The sequence below is a fragment of the Choloepus didactylus genome, chromosome 19 (genome assembly GCF_015220235.1).
Source record: "Choloepus didactylus isolate mChoDid1 chromosome 19, mChoDid1.pri, whole genome shotgun sequence".
NCBI classification, from domain to species: domain Eukaryota; kingdom Metazoa; phylum Chordata; class Mammalia; order Pilosa; family Megalonychidae; genus Choloepus; species Choloepus didactylus.
Window position 1 is genome coordinate 56254292 of NC_051325.1, and position 19417 is coordinate 56273708.

The window sequence follows — 19417 nt, forward strand, 5'->3', positions numbered from 1 at the left end:
TCTCATTTGTGCGACCCTGGGCAAGCTGTTTTGCCAGTTTTGCCTGTGCTTCCTCAACAATAAATAGAGGATGATAACAATAGTACCCACCTCACAGAATTATTAAGGAGACTAAATGATTTTGTACACATAAAGAGCTTAGAATGGTGTACATAATAAATGTAAGCTTTAAGTAAGCTCTGGGGAAACAAAGATGATCAGTGTGGCCTGCATCTCAATTGATCTGTCTAGCGTGAGTTACAGGTAGATAAACTCCAACTTAACTGCAAAAAGATCAGAAGCAAATATGGTGAGATATTAGCATTGCTTAAAGATGGCTGCTGAGGGCCTTGATATGCCTTTTTATTTTTCTTGCTTTTCTGTAGATTTAAAATATGTCATTGTTTAATTTTATTATTACATTTTTTAAGTACTTCAAATAGGTGAGTACTCAATCCAACAAATATTTAATGAGTGCTTTGTATGGGATGGGCACTAAGGGTACCATTTGGCTCCATCCCTCACCTCAATGAGATCACATTCCAGAATGCTCTGGAAGCCCAGAGTCTGAGCCTACTGTTACTTGAAGAGGCTCTCTCAAAGCTTGACAGAGGAGGGCCCATTTGAGCTGGGTCTTGAAGCAAGTGTAGAAGTCTGTTAGTTTGACATGTAGAGAAGGGCATCCTAGAACAGGGATTCTCAACCTCAGAGCTACTGTCATTTGAGACCTCATGATTCTTTGTTGTGAGGGGCTGAATTGTAAGATGTTTAGCAGCATCCCTGGCCTCTACCTACTAGATGTCAATAGCCCACCCCATAGTCAGGATAACCAAAAATGTCTTCAGATATTACCACCTCACCCTTGGGGAGCCAAATTGCCCCTGGTTGACAACCAGTAAGGGAGAAGGCCAGGTTGTAATACCTTCAACCCCCGGATGTCTGCATTGCTCGCTCCCTCCCTTACTCTGTTTACCTAATGTCACCTTTCAATGTCACTTACCTAATCCTCTATCTAGTACCAAACCCAAGGTGTCAACAGGGCTGGGGCTTTCTAGAGGCTCGTTTCCTTGCTTTTTTCAGCTTCTATGGGCCGCCCACATTCCTTAGCTCATGATCCCATATCCCAGCTTCTTGCTTCCATCATCACATCTGCATTCCTCTTTTTTTCAAAGCATATATGACCATACTGTATTAAATATGGATTTGTTTATGGTCCATCTTCACTCACCAAGCTATAAGCCCTCTGAGACTGGGACCTTGCCTGTCTTTTCATTACTGCATCCTCAGTGCTGAGAGTACAAGCACATAACTGGCCTGAGATGGAAATGTGTTTCCTAAAATTCAAGTTTTCCGAGTGCAGGCTCATGAAACCAATGAATTCTTGGAGCCTCCCAGCATAGAAGAACGAAGTTAGGCTTGAGCTTCAAACAAGCTTTCCACTAAGTATTTCAATAGGTGCTCAGTAAATAGAGATTGAATGAATAAAAAGGCACAGAAACCTAAATGAACCAGAGTCAGTCAAGAACCATGAATATATAGTTAGAAGCAGCAAGAGCTTTTCACATTGACTATGTTTCTTGCAAATTAAAAAAAAATAGAAGAAATGTGGACAAAAATAAACCTAAAAAAACAAGAAAACAAGAAGTAACTAAATGAACCTGATTCTGAGCTAGAAAAATTTTTGGTTCAGCAATTTGTGTAAAATGGTTGACTCACAGAGAGGGTCTGTTATGAAAGTATCAAGATAGAATACTAAAGCTTCTTGCTCTTTTCTCATTGTAAGATTCTACCTCATCTTTCCAAATGTTTCTTTTAAAGGTGCATGCACTTAGGGTTTCCATAGTAAATAGATGCTTTCCTTCAAAGTAGTCCCCTAGGATGATAAAAACACTTATTCCAACATGGATGTCCTGGCTGCAAAGATTTTTCCAAGACTTCTTCGGGAGCTTCCTTATGAGCCCCACATGGATAGCAAGCTATCAAGATTATAATCATTATAATTACACATCATCATAGATCAAAAGCAGTTTAACTTAGTTTGATGACCTGGCATGCTTCACTATCCTTTATTCTAAGTGATTTTTGGCTTTGCTCAAAGAGTAAACCTTTCCTCAAAGCACAATTGGACTGTGACTTGAGGGGAGCCCCCAAGGAGGGAGGCCCTGGGGCAGCTTACTATTAGGGACCAAGCCCCTAAGGTTAGAAGCCCTGCTCTAACTGAGAACTGGGCGGGCCACTTCACCTCACCATGCCTAAAGTTCCATCTGTAAAAATCCATAATATTAGTACCCACCTCAAAGAGTTGTCTTGAGGCTTAAACTAATTAATTATGTGTATGCCAAGCATAGAAAGGTCTGGTAGGATTGAGCACATTTCTTCTAAGAAAAGTGTCTGAGGATTTTCAATAATTATGTGGCTTCTACAGGTGAAGGCTGAGAGGGACCATGTGTTATTTTTTGAAATAATTATTATGAAATCAGATGCACCATTTTAAGGCATATCGTCAATGATGTATTTGTTTCCTATTGCTGCTGTAACAAATTATCACAAACTTAGTGACTCAAAATGACACATGTATGATCTTAGAATTCTGGAGTTCAGAGGTTCAAATCCATTTCCCTGAGCTAAAGTCAAGGTGTCAATAGGGCTAGGGCTTTCTAGAGGCTCGTTTCCTTGCTTTTTTCAGCTTCTATGGGCTGCCCACGTTCCTTAACTCACGATCCCATATCCCAGCTTCTTGCTTCTATCATCACATCTGCAATTAATGACCTGATCCTCCTGCTTCCCCTTATGAGGGCCCTTGGGACCACCCAGATAATCCAGGATGATCTGCCCATCTCAGAACCCTTAACTCAATCCCATCTGCAAAGTGTCTCCTGCCGTGCCACATATTCACAGCTTCAAGTCATCAGGAAGCCGACACTTATGCAGCCTGCCACAGATGACTTGATTTTGGATGGGAAGTGGTTCTCATTGGAAGACACCCATTGCCTTCCACTTCTCGCTGCAACTCTGCTGTGCCATTTTGAGGACGGCAAACCAATTCAGAGGCAGCAACCAGAATCCCAAGATTGGAAGGGATCTCCAGGATGGAGCACTTTTCTACAATTCCCTGCCTTGGTGGCTTTGCAAGGATTTTGTAGTGTTTGAGAGGAAACCCCAGGTTTGAAGCTATTCAAAGAGTCTAACCCCAAACACATGTCATGTTGGAGAAAATCAATTTGGCTGCAAGTTCGATTACACATTGCACCCTACTTGATACACTGAAGACCACAGATTGCCCTAGTGCCCTGGTCCAGGCTTTTCTTACATATTCTCCATGAATTCATAGAGTTTGCTGTCGTTGTCCTGTTCTCTGCTGTTTTCCTAATGCCTGGAGCAGTGCCTGGCACATAGAAGATCTCAATAATAAATACTTGGATAAATTAACAAGAGAACAATATAGAAGGCTTCCAGTATCTGGAAACTATAACTGTTTTTCACCAAGACAAAACACATTTGACTATTCTGCTACTATTCCCCCTGGAAAAGCCTATATTTCCCTGAATATTATCATAGTCTGTGGCCACCTGAAACTTCTTGGTTTTCCCTTATGAAACCAGAAGAAAGACTGGGAAAGCAAAGTTTCTCATAGCAATACCTGCTCATCAAATCTTTTTTTTTTTTCCAATGGAATAATTCACTTCAATAAAATCCTGGGCATTTTTGATAAGCCAGCATCCAGGGAACAAAGCTGTTATAAAATGATTTCCTTAGGAGTTCAAGCCATAAATTTCAGCCTCAGAATCTTGCTGGTTATTTTTTTTCTCTTTGTTAGTCTAAAATGAAAACGTAACATTTCAATTGCAACCCATTAGAAAGACGCAGAGAAGGTGCTATTTGCATTTGATCCACAAATTGGACCAGAATAATTTTTGTCAACTTCTGATCTGCTGATACACCGTTTTTAAAAAATTAAACTAAATACTCATTAATTCACTGTTTTTCCTTATTAAGTGTAAAGATTTCTTTCTGTCAACTGTGTTTTTACCAGAATCAGTTATAGAATAATTTGCATTATTAAAAATAGGGGAGGTGGGAAGTGACATTTCTTTTGAATGCCAAAAAAATTGCAAACTTCAAAAAACCTGTTTGATGAAACAATGCAATACTATAATCCAAAGACTTTTGACGGAGGAAAAAAATTAGGAAATAAAGATTTTTTTTTTGCAAATAGAATTCTAATGATACATAACTCCTGTATGCTAATTTTAGTGTTTACAACTACTAATTGATCTTCTGTCAAAAGAAGCATCATCTACATCACATAAAAAATCAACTATCATCAATCCAAAACTTTGAAAGACTATATGTGGCCCACAGAATTCTAAATATGGCCTCCCAAGATTCCCATCCCCTATTTATTCAAACATTAATATACAGGTATAATTAAAGTCCCAAGTCAGTTGACGTTAAGATATAGAGGTTATCCATATCGGTTGGGCTTGATCCAAGCTGAGAGTTTTCTCCAGCCAGGAGTAAAAGAAATCCGAGAGAAACACCCCTGCTGACTTCGAGGATGAAAGCAGTTTTATTGTCAATTGCTCATTGCGAGGGACGGCCTTTAGAAGCTGAGAGGGAGCCCGTGGCCAACAGCCACCAAGAAAACTGGGACTTCAGTCTCACAACCTCAAGGAAATGAATTCAGCTAACAGCCAGTGGCCATGGAAGGAGACCCCTGGCCAATACCTTGATTTCAGCCTCTTAGAGCTCCTTGACATCTTGTTCAAGCTATAGATACAGCGGAGCTATAATGCATTGTATTAAATGTATTAAACATAATAAAGGTTGACTTGAAACTTTTAAAAACATGGAATCTGTGAAATAACAAACGCATGTTGTTTTGGGCTGCTACATTTATGGTAATTTCTTACGCAGCAAAAGAAAATTAATACATTATATGAGGCAGGAATTTCTGATACAGGAAAAAATATCATTATTTCCACTTCTACCATTGCAGATGATTTGTTTGGGAACTTATCACACCTGTGATGGCCATGTTTTGTTTCTTTTTTTAAGAGGCAAGATAAGTCTGAGATTGAATTTACCACTTAATTGTTTTGTGGCCTTTAGCAAAGTTTCCCGATAACTCTGTGCCTCAGTTTCCCAATCTGTACTACTGGCTACCTCATAAATTTATTGTGAGGAATTAAAATACAGAGGTACACAAAATGCTCAGTACCGTGTCTGATACTATGTACGCAATAAAAGGTAACACTTTTTAAAATTGTTCCTTTAATAAAATTGTCATTCATGTGAGTCCATAGGAAACTACACAAGAAAACATAAGCTAAGTAGGGAAAAGCTGAATCGTGTTCAGGGTTCTTTGAGCCAGTTCTTCAGCCCTCTGTGTTCCATTTTGGCCCCTCTCCTAAGTTTATATTTTTTTCCCTCCATTTACTGCATAGCTGACCAACCCTATGTGTTTCTGGAAACCCAAACTTTTATCACCACACCATTCTCATCAAAACTTATCTACCCTCTATCCTTTTTTTACAAGACCCCATCAGGGAACTGGAAATAGCCTTATAAACTAATTTCTGTAAAGTTGATAATGACCAGTGGTGACTTAGTTTCCCATAAGCACTTCAGTAGAGACTTCTGATGCCTTAACACTAAAACATAAGGCGGGAATTTTAGTCATCAGCTTCAGAACCAAAATAAGGATAATTTGGGGGTAGCAAATGCTTTTGGTATCACTGAAAATTGCTATTTCTTATCCATTAAAACCATCTCCTTCTGTTGCCACCACCTCTGCTTATGTACGTTTGCCTGATTTCTACTGACTGCCATGTAAAGACCTCTCAAATTTCCTGTTCTTACATGAATAACTTTTATTCCTTAGAAAAAATTTATAGAATAGTACATCTTTATTTTTAAAGAAATAGAAAACAAGAATAATGAAAAGAGAAGGAAAAAAAATCCATAAACACCCCTGCCCCCCCCCCCCCCATCCATAGCAAATACCTTCCATAGCAAATGGTGGTTAGGAAAGTTGAAAAAGAAGGGACTTAAGGGTTGGTAAATCCGCTTGGAGGGGTGCCTGGAAGACATTCCCTGAAGTTGTGTTTATACAGCAAGCAACCTGTGATATCTGGGGTGTAAGGGATTGCTGATGGCTGAAGTCTTGTCCCCCAGATAACCAAGAGTACCCCTTGCTATTACCACTGCCCAGTGTCAGCATTTTGGTTTGTAAATATTTGTCATGCATGTGTGTCATAGGATTTTTTTAATTCAAAACCTGGAGTTATACCTCCTTGGTTTTGTAAACTCATTTTTCCTACCCTAAAAATGTGAACACCCTCCCTGGGCCATTAAATTTTCTTCTATGTTCATTTTCAAAGACCGCACAGAAAGTATTCCACAGACCTGATGAATAATTTATTTTACCGTTGGCTTGTGGGTGTACATTTAAGTTGTTTCCAACTTTTATTCTAATTAACAGCATAGAACTGCATCCTTATAATCAAATCATTGCACACATCTATGACTTATTCCTTAGCTTAAATTCCTAAAAGTGAAATTGCTGGGACAATGGGTTATATATCTTAAGGCTTTTCTAGAGTAACTACATCATGCACTTCAGCTCAGGTTGTCTTTGGGCAATCAGAACACAGGCATTGGAGATCCATGTAGACCAATGTAAAAAGCTGTACTAATGGATCAACACCAGTAGTGCTTGACACGGTTTTTTTTGTAGAAACCTGGGATTAGGGTGACCAACTGTCCCGATTTGCCCAAGACTGAAGGGTTTCCTGGGATGTGGGCCTTTCTATGCTAAACCTGGGACAAACACAGACAAGTGAGAACAGTTGGCCCCCCTCCCTGGAGGACCAGAGGCTGGATGGCCACACTGGGAGAGTGTCAATGTGTTAGTGAACTCGGGGAGGTGGTGAACCAGCCAGGGTGTCACTGCTAACACCATGGTCAGAACAAGGTGAGAAGCTTAACTACATGGTTAGAGCCATCCTTGTAGAAGGCAAGTCACAGATTAGGTGAGCAGCCATGTTTAAGAACTTTGGTATGTGAGGGCATAGTCAGAATTGCAGCATAGACAGCATATGCAGGACATAATGTGAGATTCTAGGTGTCTCACGCCACGACAACTTGAGGAATGACATTCCTTCCACAGTGGCCTCCATTGGAGCCTAGTTGCCCCTCAAGTCATGAACAGTGTTGATTTGAAAACTTGTCTATTTTTATGGCTTTTCTTTTAGGAGATTTTCTTGACATGATGATGAATTTCTGAATGAATTAGATGGATAAACCTTGCCATTTTGGCTTGTAAAGAAGCAACTTGAAATCTAACCCTTCTTAAATCAAGAAGGCATTAGTTTAAGAACAAGAAGGTGGGTCTCAGTGGCCCACTGCAAAGTATCTTGGTTTCCTAGGGCTGCGGTGATAAAGCACAACAAACTGGGTGGCTCAGAACAACAGAAATTTACTGTCTCCCAGTTCTGTGGTCTAGAAGTCCAAAATCAGGGTGTCAGCAAGGCCATGCTACCTCTGAAAACTCTAAAGGAGAATCCTTCCTTGCCTCTTCCAGCTTCTGGGGTTTTCCATCAGCCCTTGGAATTCCTTGGCTTATAGAGACATGACTCCATCTCGGCCTCTGTCTTCACACATCTTTCTCCTTCTGTGTATGTTTTTCTCAGTGATCAAATTTTGTCTTCTTATAAGGAGACTAGTCATACTGGATTAGGTATCAACTTAATATTAACTAATTACATCTTCAAAGGCCCTATTCACAAATAAGGTCGCATTTGCAGGGCCAGGGGTTGGGACTTGAACATGACTCCTGGGGATACACAATTGAGCCCATGGCACAGAGCAAGGGAAGTGTTCAAAATTTCCCAGTGGTTTCTAAATTTGAGTCCTCTTCTCATTTTCTTAAATCAAAAGACCACTCTACAAGCACATGTTTCCGTTACATATGTACTGCTGGCTTTCTGTTATCACAAAGAGATTCAGAGATCAAAACTCTAGACAAATGTCTAACTTGGGGAAAAGAATGGCAGTGTTGGGTAGCAACTGGACACTGAAGCACAGTTTCATAGACAAGCAAGGCCTCCTCTTCATTAACAGTTAGAAAGAACTGAGTATTCTTTTTGCATTCCCTCTCAGGACATATAATTAATTCTAAGTTATTTTTCCTTTGCATGTGGATGCCCACATTTTTCTTCTGACCTTTTCCTCAAGTCTTACTCTGCTCTTAATAACTTTGCATTTTTGAGGTGATCTTAGGAAAACAGAGGTTGACTTATAATGGGGCATCCCCATTTGTTGTTTGGAGGTGGAAGTCAGCAGTATAATTTACTCATGATATGGATTCCATACATTCTTTTATGTCAATAAAAGATGTATGCATGTATCCATTCATTCATTCATTCAACAATTATTTATTAATTGCCTACTGTGTATCTGATACTGGTGAGATAATGATGATCAAAACAGTCCTTGCTTCTGTCCTATGGAGTTTACATTTTAATTGGAGAGACAGATTTTAAAAATAAACAAACTGGCAAAGATAAAATAACTACAAATGATGATAAATGTTCTGAGGGAAATTAACAGAGTTCTAAGAGAACATCTGGGAGATGCAAGAATGCTTTTGGGTAGGATGGTCAAGAGAAGTCCTTCTGCTTGCAAGCAAATGTTCTTAGCAGCATTGTTCATAATAGCCAAAAAGAGGAAATAACCCAGATATTCATGAACTGGTAAATGGATATACACAATGTGGTTTATACACAACAGAGTACTAATCAGCAGTTACAAACAAACAAACAAACAAAAAGATGAAGCACTTGCTACAACATGTATGAACCTCTGAAACTGTATGCTAAGTGGAAAAGCCAGACACAAAATACCACATATTATAAAAATCCCATTTATATGAAATGTCCAGAAAGGAAAATTTATAGAGGCAGAAAATAGGTTACTGGTTGCCCGGGGCTGGGGGTAGGGATGGAAAGTTAATGCAAATGGGTACTAGGTTTCTTTGAGGGGTGTGAAAATGTTCTAAAACTAGACTGTGGTGAAGGTTGCACAACTCAGAAAATATACTAAGACACATTGAATTGTACCTTTTAAATGGGTGAATTTTGAGGTACGTAAATTATATCTCAATAAGGCTGTTAAAATCAAAAGAAAGAAGGAGGGAGGGAGGGAGGGAGAGAAGGAGTGAGGAAGGGAGAGAGGAAAGGAAGGAAAGAAGGAAGGAAGGGAGGGAGGGAGGGAGGACAAAGGGTAGAAAATTCTTTCTGAGGGGTGACCTTTAAACTGACATGGAACTTATGCAAAAACGGGGCTTGGCAGGGGCTGGAAGAGAGTATTCCAGGCTGAGAGAGTCTGTGCAAAGACCCTAAGATGAGAGAGGGCCTGGGGTTCTTAATGAACTTCTGGAAAGCAAGGATAGCTTGAGTATGTTGACTGAAAAGCAGAGGCAGCAAAAAAAGAAATTTAAGAGGCAGGCAACAAAAACTTACACAGGACCTTGCGGGCTGAATATAGATGTGCCCCAAGCACTGTGGGGCCATTGAGAGATTTTAATTAAGAATGTGGCGTGTTGCGATTTATGGTTTATATCGTTCTTTTTTACTAAGAACAACAACAGCTAATAGTGAAAACTTTCTATATATCAGGAACTATTCTTGGGATTTTACACAGTCATTTATTCATTATACACAGCAGCCCTATGAGGTAGGTGCCATTATTACAAGTAAGACAACTGAGGCACAAAGTACTTGTTTGAGAAATCCCAAGGAGATCTATGACTTGAATGCAGTAAATCCTGCCCTAGAGCTTGAACTCTTAACCACTATCCCACACTTCAATGTAAGTCCAGCTTCATGGGCCTGCAAGCTGTGCAGGTGACTCAGGGCCCCAGACTTAAAAGGGACCCATGTGGGTTTAATGGTTTGCTGTCACCATCTTGAAATTCTTAATTTTTGAACAAGAGGCCTCAAATTTTCATTTTACACTGGGTCCTGCAAACTATATAGCCAGTCCTGTTTAATGGTCTTCTAGAGTTTTACTATAATAAGACGTATTAAAGTGCTGAAGTTCCAGGGTTAACTGGTGACAGGAAGGAGAGTGAACCCTTGAAATTATGCACAACATTTCTTAGGCATGTCCATTTTGGGGAAAACACACATCTTCACTCAGATACTCAAGTCCATAAGTCCAAATGGTTAAGACTCATTGATTTATGAACAGCCACCGGTTCTGATGTCTGGGATTAGCTAGATGATGGAGGAGATGCTTCTTTTCTTACCGATCAGCTTCATGTTCTCTGTTTATTGATAGAGTCTTAGCACTGGCCACACACTTTCCAGAAAACAAAAAAAAAAAGAGAAATAAGGATGAGTGAAAACAAATGGAAAAGAAAAAATTATGAGCAAAATTAACGTGTGTTTATTTTCCTCAAGGGTACATTTTTTTTGTCCCTACAAAAAAATTTAATCTCTAAAAGAAAGAAAACAGTTCTGAATTTATACTAACAAATCTGGTAAAATATGTCACCCTTTTTCTATCAGTTTGCATAAATTAAATTTCTCTCTATTTCAGACTCTGACTTGGGTTTTATGAGTACTCTTCAATAATCAGTAATACATAAGAAAATACTCTGCACCCAGTAGCTCCACAATAAGTTCATGTTACTTGTTAGTTTTAAAATTACAATTAATTAATTCAGTAATTTATCATTACACTTGATTTATAATCTGGGCCTATTTGTGACCACAAGAAAGCTAAAATTTAAAGCCAAGTTTCTAATCCCATTTAAGATACTTCCCATTTAATTTCCAGGGTGGTGAAGGCAAAGGACAAAATTTTTAGCTCTTGGTGGAAAATTTTCTGGAAGTTGTTAGTTCTCAAAACCCAGTTACATATCCATGAAAATGAGATTATCCATTTTAAGCACAATAGGAATTAAAATAGAACTCTGAATTTGATGAAAATGATCACTCGTTCTTCTCTGTTGGCATGCTGAATCCTCTGTACACCCAATCGTGCAACCCACGAAATCCTCAGACGACTGATACTTGGGTCTCCTGGGACTCTCCCAGGGTGACCCCACATGGGGACCTTCTGACTTTGTTTATTCTTAGAGTGAACAGTTGCATACAAATAGAAAACGTTATGACATAGTCCACCAGAACAGAATATGAAGAAGAGAAGAAGATATTTCTATGAAAACAAAATATTAATTCTGCTCTGTACCCAGTCTGGGTTTTCCAGAGTGGAAAATGATTCCTGGAAAGAACCGAGAAAGTTGGCTTAACTTCATCCTCACATTTACCACCACTAACTCAGGACTCTTTTAGGGCCTTAAGGGACACACAGCACAGACTGTTGGTGCGAGAGCAGAACATTGCTTTGTCATTTGTCACTTAATGTCCTTTTAATTTATGAGAGAGTCTTCTCCTCCATGTCTTTATGCCTCCCCCCCACCCCAGTAGGCAAAATTGGCCGTGGAATTTTTACTGCCGTCATTGGACTTAGGTAAACTGGAATAAAACCCTGCCACTGAGACCAGGCAGAAAGAAAGTTCACATTCTTTTTTTCTTTTTATCATTTCCAACACTTTGATGGGAAAATCCAGCAATTGGTACATAAAACAAAATGGTAAATTAGACTTTTTGGGGAAATAAATTGTGGAAACCACTCACGCTTTAGAGATGTTTTTAATAGTCCTTTGCCACTTGATAAAGCAAAAATAAGTTTCACTCAGCTAGCAGACAATCCAGGCAACAAAATGCTCTGTACTTTCCTTATGAAATGATGATTTGAACGTTGTTTTTATTTTAAAAACTAAAACCAAACATCTAATCTAAACATTTGTCTAACAAAGAGCAACACTAACCAGCCTCCACTATTCCCTCCAGATGATATCTTGGCACATTTCCATAGACACTATCTGTTGAAGGTTTATTGTGTACTAGATGTTTTATATATATTATTTCATTTAATTTTACCTATAATTCCATGAAGTAGGAGTTACAAACCTGCTTTGGAGATAAAGAAGCCCAGCATCAGAGACATTCATTAACAAAAAGGCATCAAAGTGTGACTGTGATCAGGCAGACTGGGTTCAAACCTGCCTCTACCTCTTTCTTGCTGTGTGATCTTGGCCAAGTTATTTAACCTCTTTGTGCCTCCACTGTTTCCTCTCTATAAAATTAGAGAGATACTACAGGGTCACAATCCCTGAAATTGGATTCTGAAATACAAAAATTCTGAAAATTGTTGCATTCTCATAAATAGGATTTCAAGGGTCATACCTTTACAACAGAGAAATGTCAATAAAAAACAGGTCTCCAAGTGTGAAGAAAATGAACTATTTCATAGCTGACCATAAGATAAATACATATAATGACGAAATAACTTACTATAAAATGTGCCTTATTTTACACTGCTTGTTATACATATAACCTCCTTTTATGTCCTAAGATTTAATTTACACCATACTAAAAATGGTAGGATGTGATTATCTGATCAATCTACTCCACGTAAACTAACCATGAGTTTTCCTTTGTCCTCTGAAGTCCATAAACATTAAACATTTCTTGTGCTTCCACTCTGTACTCACACGTGCAGTGCTGCCTACCAGAGACCAAGAAGCAAATAAGATACTGAGCTCTCCAAGCTTGTAGTAACTATAATTTGTTTTATTTCTAGCATGTACCAAAAGTGAAACTTCATTGTTCCAAGAAGTTGTCATTTTTGTCAGAATTTTAATACTACTACTAACATTTATCATACTCTTACAATGTGCTAAGCATTTTATATGGATTACCTTATTTAATCCTTATAAAACTCAAAGATGTAGGATTATCCCCATTATTCAGACGGGGAAAGTGAGGTTCCAGAGGTAAGTACATTATTCTAGGCCCACAGCTTACAAATGATGGATCCAGGATGTCAAACCCGGGCAGTGGGCTCCAAAGCTAGCCCTGTTAATCATTATGCTAAGAGAAATCTTATATTAGAAGCTTTTGTGCCCAGTTCAATGCTGGAAACCAATCTCCCTTCCATTTTAGCTAATACAGTCATTTGCATAGCGAGGCTACCTCAGGCCTCTCTTTCTTCTGCCCCTGGAAAGGGCTAGTTCACATTTGCTTTTGAGCTGATGAGGTACAGAAAAAATCCATGGGTACTGAATCTATACATTGGCTCTGTCCCCTGCCCCCCTACCTACTCAGCCCCCAGGACTTGCCCTCCCCACACCCCACTTGGCTGTGTTCACTGGCCTTTCCTCAACTGTCAGTGCCAGTGGGTTGGTAAATAGAGAACACACCCTAAAGCCTGTCAAATTCTTCTGCACAGGTGCACACACCCCGATGATGAGCAAACTCCTCTATCATTTGCCCAGGATCTTTGAATTTTGATGTGGGTCAAGAAAGAATGACACTTTCGCAGGAGGCTGTTCTTCAGGAGAAATGATATTTTTCAGCATCTTCCCAAGGCCTGCAACATAATAGGCAGGTAGTGTCCTGGTGATAAATGATAGTTCCTCTGGAAAAAATTACAACACCATGTGTCATATGCTGAGGCTTCTCTAGCATTCCCCTTTGCTTATATAGTGGGTATGAATCTGACCGCAAAACCAGAGATATCTGCAAAACCAACTCTCTTTCCTATAACTCAATTTTTTATTTCAAATTCCTATTGATCTCATTTAATAGGAACTTGTGTCTCAGTCTTCTTTGGGACTTCCCATCCACCCTTTTTTTAGATCAGTAGTTCATAAATGGAGTGGTACTGCCCTAGCAAGCCTTCCAGGAATTCTCTTTGGGAACACTAGCATTTAGTGGTCAGAGGCTACAGATCTCAAGTGTCCTGCAATACACGAGGCAGTTTCACATCACAAAGAAATGTCTGGCATCACGACTTCTGAATGTCCATTGGGCTAAGATACTCATTTAGGTGAAGCACCAATTTACAGTTCTCTGAGCCTAGACCTTAAAGCATTTGACATATACATACAAAGTATTCTTCACACAGTTTCAATAACCCAGAATTTCACAAGACTGTAACTACTGTATAAATTGAGAGAAGACTACTTTGTTGTAACCTTAGCAAGACCTGTCCAACATTTCAGAAAGCCCAGCCACGAAAGCAATGCCAATGTGGAATTCAAGGCTCTAATACCACACCCAAGTCTCGATCTGTGTTTACAGCTGTAGCATTCGATGTGTTCATGTATAAGGACAAGCACCTGACAGCTTTATTATATGTTCTAAATTGTCAAGCCCAAGTATTTAAATGTTAAAATACATATTATTTTGTTATAACTACTTTCCTCTTAATTGTCCTTTAAAAAACGTATGTTTTAGATAAGGAATTTCAGGAGTGTAAAGAGAACGTTGCAGACACTGTTGATGTCCTACCCATTCTTGTGAGCACTGATCACCACAGTGGGCACCCTCTGCTATCACCTGCCACCTGAGGCTGTCTCCCTGGTCACGGGATCATGGCTTGACAGTAACCCAGCTCCTCAGGTGGGATAACCCTAAAGTGTTTTCCACATGCTCCAGAGGTCCCCATGGTGGTAACTTATTTGATCATGCATCCTGGATTGGCTTTTTTCCCTCCCCTGTCTTACTTCCCTGAAGTTCCCCTACCAATATTTCTTGGGTTCAACTCCCACACAAACTACTTAAGCATATGTCTTTGTCTCCTGGGCAACCCAACCTAAGAGTTCTGCCCCATAGAAAGGTGCTTCTGCTCAACTGTGGCGATTATGGTCATGTGGGAATGCAAAGCCCATCGTTGTCAGATCTTCTGATTTTTCCAGAGAAGCTTAGGGACCAGCCATCTCCCTGGAGGGCTGCCAGCAAGCAGGGTAAAGTTCTCAGTTTCTTATGAATGTTCAAACTTCCCTTCCCTCTTAGCATGTTCAAAACAAAATCCAGGAGGTTATGCTGGTGGTCTCTCCCATCCATCCTGCCCCACACCTCCTCTGCAGCCATTGTTCCCTGCCTCAGTGATGGATAAGGGAAGGGGGAGGGGAGGATATATACAGGAAAAATTTCATAAATTAGTATTGTCCAGCCACACTTGTCCAGTCAGTATATTATCTCTTCCTTCTCAACATATCCAGAACGGTGGGAGCATTGCCATGCAAAGTCAGTAGTTGACAGGGGAGTTGTGATTTTTCATTTTCTTCAAAAGCTTCGGAATGGCATGTTGCTAGAGATCCCACTGGGAAGGACCCAAATAGGAAAGTCATATTGGCTTGTGGAACTTCAGGCCTTGGCATAGGGGCAGTGCCTTGGCAGTGCTGTTCTAACATTTAGTGGCTACAGTTGCCAACTCCAGCGGAACTTCCAGCAGGAGTTTTACAACCCTCTTTCATCCAAGCCACTATTTGGGCAGAGGCCTAACTACTTCTAATGACTCTGTTTCTACAGCAATGGCCAAGTCCTCTGTTATCCTGCCATGGCCTGGAACAGCTCAGGATTCAGAAAAGAGATGCTCCTTGTAAAGCATGAAGACGCTAATGGCCGCTCTCCAGGAGGGCTGGCCCTATATGCCAAGAGGCAGAGCAGCCAAGATCTACAATGCAAGTGTGCAGAAACCATCCTTGCAACATGGGGATAATTGGTTTGTCCATTACTAAAGATGCCCCAACTCTTCACTTGTCAAGAATATCTTTGTTCTTGAATGTTTATGTATTTCTCTGGCCCCTGAGGAAGCCAAAACCTGAAAATGAAGGGAGATTTTGTCATGAAGAGTGATGGTTGGGTAAAGATGATTGGCCCATTTTCTGCTTCTAAAAATGCCCCTAAGTTGCCAGTTGGCTTTTAACCACAGACTTCTGGCTTGACGCATGCATGCATAACGGGTATCATTAACAGCTATCCCAGCTTTAGCAGTTTCATTCAGTATGCACCCCTAAAACACACATGCCAGGATTATTACGATACCACCTCATTAGGACCCCACTCCACAATCTTTCAGGGCAGCGGGGAGGTCGTGGCATCAGGGGCTTTGCAAGTGAGGATTTCCACATAGAGCGAACCAAATGGAAACCTTGGGGCATGGATGGGAGCTGAGCAGGTAATATGCCAGATTCTGACAGTGAAGTCCTTACTGGGTGTTGCGTGGCGGTGGGATTCCCCACCTCAGGTGGCAAGCAGTGGTCACTGGAATGCTGGCCGACCTGCTAGCCATGCCGCAACTGCCACATGGCCTCTGGGATCTCAACCAATGCCCTTTACTGCAGTTCTTGGTCAAATCCACCCACTAACTCCTTCCAAGCACTAATCCCTGTTCTTGAAAAGCTGTTCCAGAATCAGCTCCAAGAATCAGATCCGACTTTTGACAGAAAACAGGGCTTTCTTTTGCCTCTGCTACAAAAGCCTTTCTCCATCTCTGTTCTTTCATACGTACAGATCTTGAAGGTTCTTTAGTCCCAAAGCCAGAATGAGCCAAAATTTAGTTCCCCTCTTCTCAAAGGCAGGGAGGGCTTAGCATTCAGACTTTATTGTGTAGCAAAGAAAGGGAAGGGCGTGTGGGGGACTGCTAAATTTCTGTTAAAAAGTCTGAACTCCCAGTCTGCCTCACGTGGAGATGAGTGTCCTTTGAGTAAGTCACAAAGGGCAAAGGGCCTCTGTCCATGGTGGAGGCAGTTTCTCAGGCTCTGTCATCAGTGTCAGGACTCGGCCCACCAGTCCCACTGTCCTCACTGGGAATTTTTCTGCAGAGCTGCACACATTATTGTCTTTTTATATGTCAATATGTCTATCTACAATGAAAATTTGGTCATGGGAATGATATTAAGCCTATTTAAGGAAATCAATCCTCAAAAACAGTTTTTACCTCTTTTACAAGAAAAACATGGGTTGATTACACACATGATAATAAGCATTTCGGCACTGAAGACCTACTGCCTGGAATCTAATGCAGGCTCCATCCCTTCCTGCCTTTGTGGAAAAATTACTCAACCTCTGCCAGCCTGTTTTCTCCTCTCCAAACATACATAAACATAGGCTTTCCCTCATAGGGCTACTGTCAATGGTAAATGAGAAAGGCTACCTCACGGGGATGGAACTTTGTCTGACAAATAGGAAGGACCTATTACATATTAGTCGTGGCTATTGTTATCACAAAAAAGGGAAAGGTAGAACACTACTCTGTTTCGTATGTTTTTCCTTTGGCCAATAGCTTATGTTATTGCACATTTTTGAAAGTAACAGAACCACATGTCTTTTCAAATAATAATAATCATAGATATCAGCATTCGGTTCTTGACAGGTAGTTTACATGCCTTATCTCTTTCAATCCTGGCAACAATTCCATGAGGTCCCATTATTGTCAGCTCAGCTTTGCAAATGAGGGCCCTGGGCCACATGACTGGATCAAGGTCACCCAGCTTTAAGTGACCTACAGGTCTGATTCCACAGTCCATACGATTAACTAGTACTTTATACTGCCCTCCACCACCCCACCACCCCCACATTTAAAAGCCAAATAATTCAGAATTTTGTTTATTCTGCAAGACCTTTCTTCTGCTTAATCCAAATTGGACTAGCTTTACTGGGTACTTAGTTTCTGTGACGGGTCTGGGATGGTAGGCATCACCTGAGAGGGAAGTTACAGAATTGTTTTTCTTTTGCCACCTTTTTCTCTTCTTTTCCTCCTTCACCTCCTCCACCACCTCCTCTTTCTTCTCCTTAGATTTTTTTTTTTTTTTTGACAAGCTGATGACTAGAAATGAAAGGCAAGGACAAATCTCTTTTATTGTTTCACAAGCTTCAAATATTAAAAAATAATGAAATGCTGATGCAATAAAGTCATTTCTGCACACTAGTTCATATGCGACGTAGCTCGGGTTTTATAATCTGGACTCCTGCAGTTGTTTTCCTCCTGCCCCGGAGGTCATGGAAGGCCCTGCATGGATTGCTGTCGAATGAGCTATTTGCTTGATTTTTGTTGGGTGGGGAGTTCTTTCAGGGGAGGTTGCAAAGTCAAAGTCCTATAAGAGTTTTGCACAAAATGATTGCTGCTAAACCAAACCAAAATGCCTGTGGGGTTTGGGACCCAATGGTTATTTTACTTACCACAGTGTTATCCAAAAGTGAGCCCACAAACTAATGAGAACGTGGGATGACATTTTCACCTCTCATGAGGAAAATGAGGGAAAATAAAGATGATATTGGGGGATTCAACAAGTGAAATTTACTCAGTATAAATTATTGTACTTTATTTGACTCAATTCAATAAAATCTATTAAGCATCTTCTATGTGCCTGGCCCATGGAGGTCTTATTAGAGTGGGAGAAGCAAACAATAAACAAATATGGTCTAATGATAAGTATCCTAGAGAAAAACATGCATGCAGGCATAAAGAGTGTGGTGGAATTAGGGAAGAACACAAAGGGGAGATGACATTTGAGTTGAGACTTGAGTGAGGAAGCAAGCTTTGATGATACCTGGGGAAGGGTGTTCCAGGGTAAGGGAACAGTAGCTGAGAGAGCCCTGAGGCAAGAGTGCACTTGTGTGCTCAGAGAACAGCAAGGAGCCCAGCATGGCCCGAGCAGAGGGAGACGAGGTTTGAGAGGGCATCATGAAAACCTCTTGGAGCCAGTATAATTTTTTACTTTGAGCTTCTGTATTTCCTACTTCGTCGGTGATAGAATCGTCTTTCTTTAATGAAATGGTGGTTGGCGGCAGTTTTATTTTTAACATTCTTTCTTGGCCAGAGAAACTGTTGGCAGCTGTTTGTCAATTCCTTGAATTTTTTTCAACCTGGTCTGTGAAATCTAGAGATCTGGGAATGTCTGCTCTAGGAGACGTCTTGTGACATTCTGTAGGTGGAAGTGGCCCACTGTAGCAGAAAGTGCAGGACTGGAAAGCCTGTATCCCAGCCCTCCTCTATCACAGACTCACTGTGTGACATTAGGCTGGGAATTTCTATTTCTGGTTCCACTTTTCTAGTCTCTAGAATGAGGAGAGCAGCTTAAAAGAATTCTGAGTCAATTAAGGCAAAGGGACAACAGAGCATGTGGGTTCATTAAATGAGTAAAGCTGACCTGGTCACAAGTAATGATGGGGAGTATGGGAAAGGAATCGTGCAGGATTTATCTGGATATGTAGCTCTGCTCAGCTCCCACTGTCACCATGCAGGAAAGAAATCCCAACGTTACTGCCACCTCCTCTGATTTTTCAAGAAAAATACAGAAACCACGGTTTTTATGTGATATCTCCCTGTTTGCAAATATTAGCAACTCCCTCCATTTAATAAAACACTGTGTGAGCCCACAAAACACATTTGTGGACTTGATTTGGCTATGAGATGGTGTATTAGTTTCCTAAGGTTGCCATAAGAAATTACTACAAACTAGGGGACTTAAAAACAAAAAAAAAAAATTCTTCTTCCACAGTTCTAGAGGTGG

The 19417-nt window shown here is 40.4% G+C and overlaps 1 protein-coding gene across 3 annotated transcripts in view; it reads left to right on the forward strand.

Moving 5' to 3' along the window:
• TSHZ2 (teashirt zinc finger homeobox 2) overlaps positions 1-19417 on the forward strand; it is a 444871-nt gene that overhangs the window by 341337 nt on the left and 84117 nt on the right. The window contains exon 3 of one of the 3 annotated variants that reach the window (XM_037811614.1): positions 15432-15508. The exons of the other annotated variants lie outside the window; for them this stretch is intronic. The gene's annotated coding sequence lies outside the window, so the exon portion shown is untranslated. Of the gene's footprint in view, positions 1-15431; positions 15509-19417 lie in introns of those variants that run through there. 3 annotated transcript variants of the gene reach the window in all.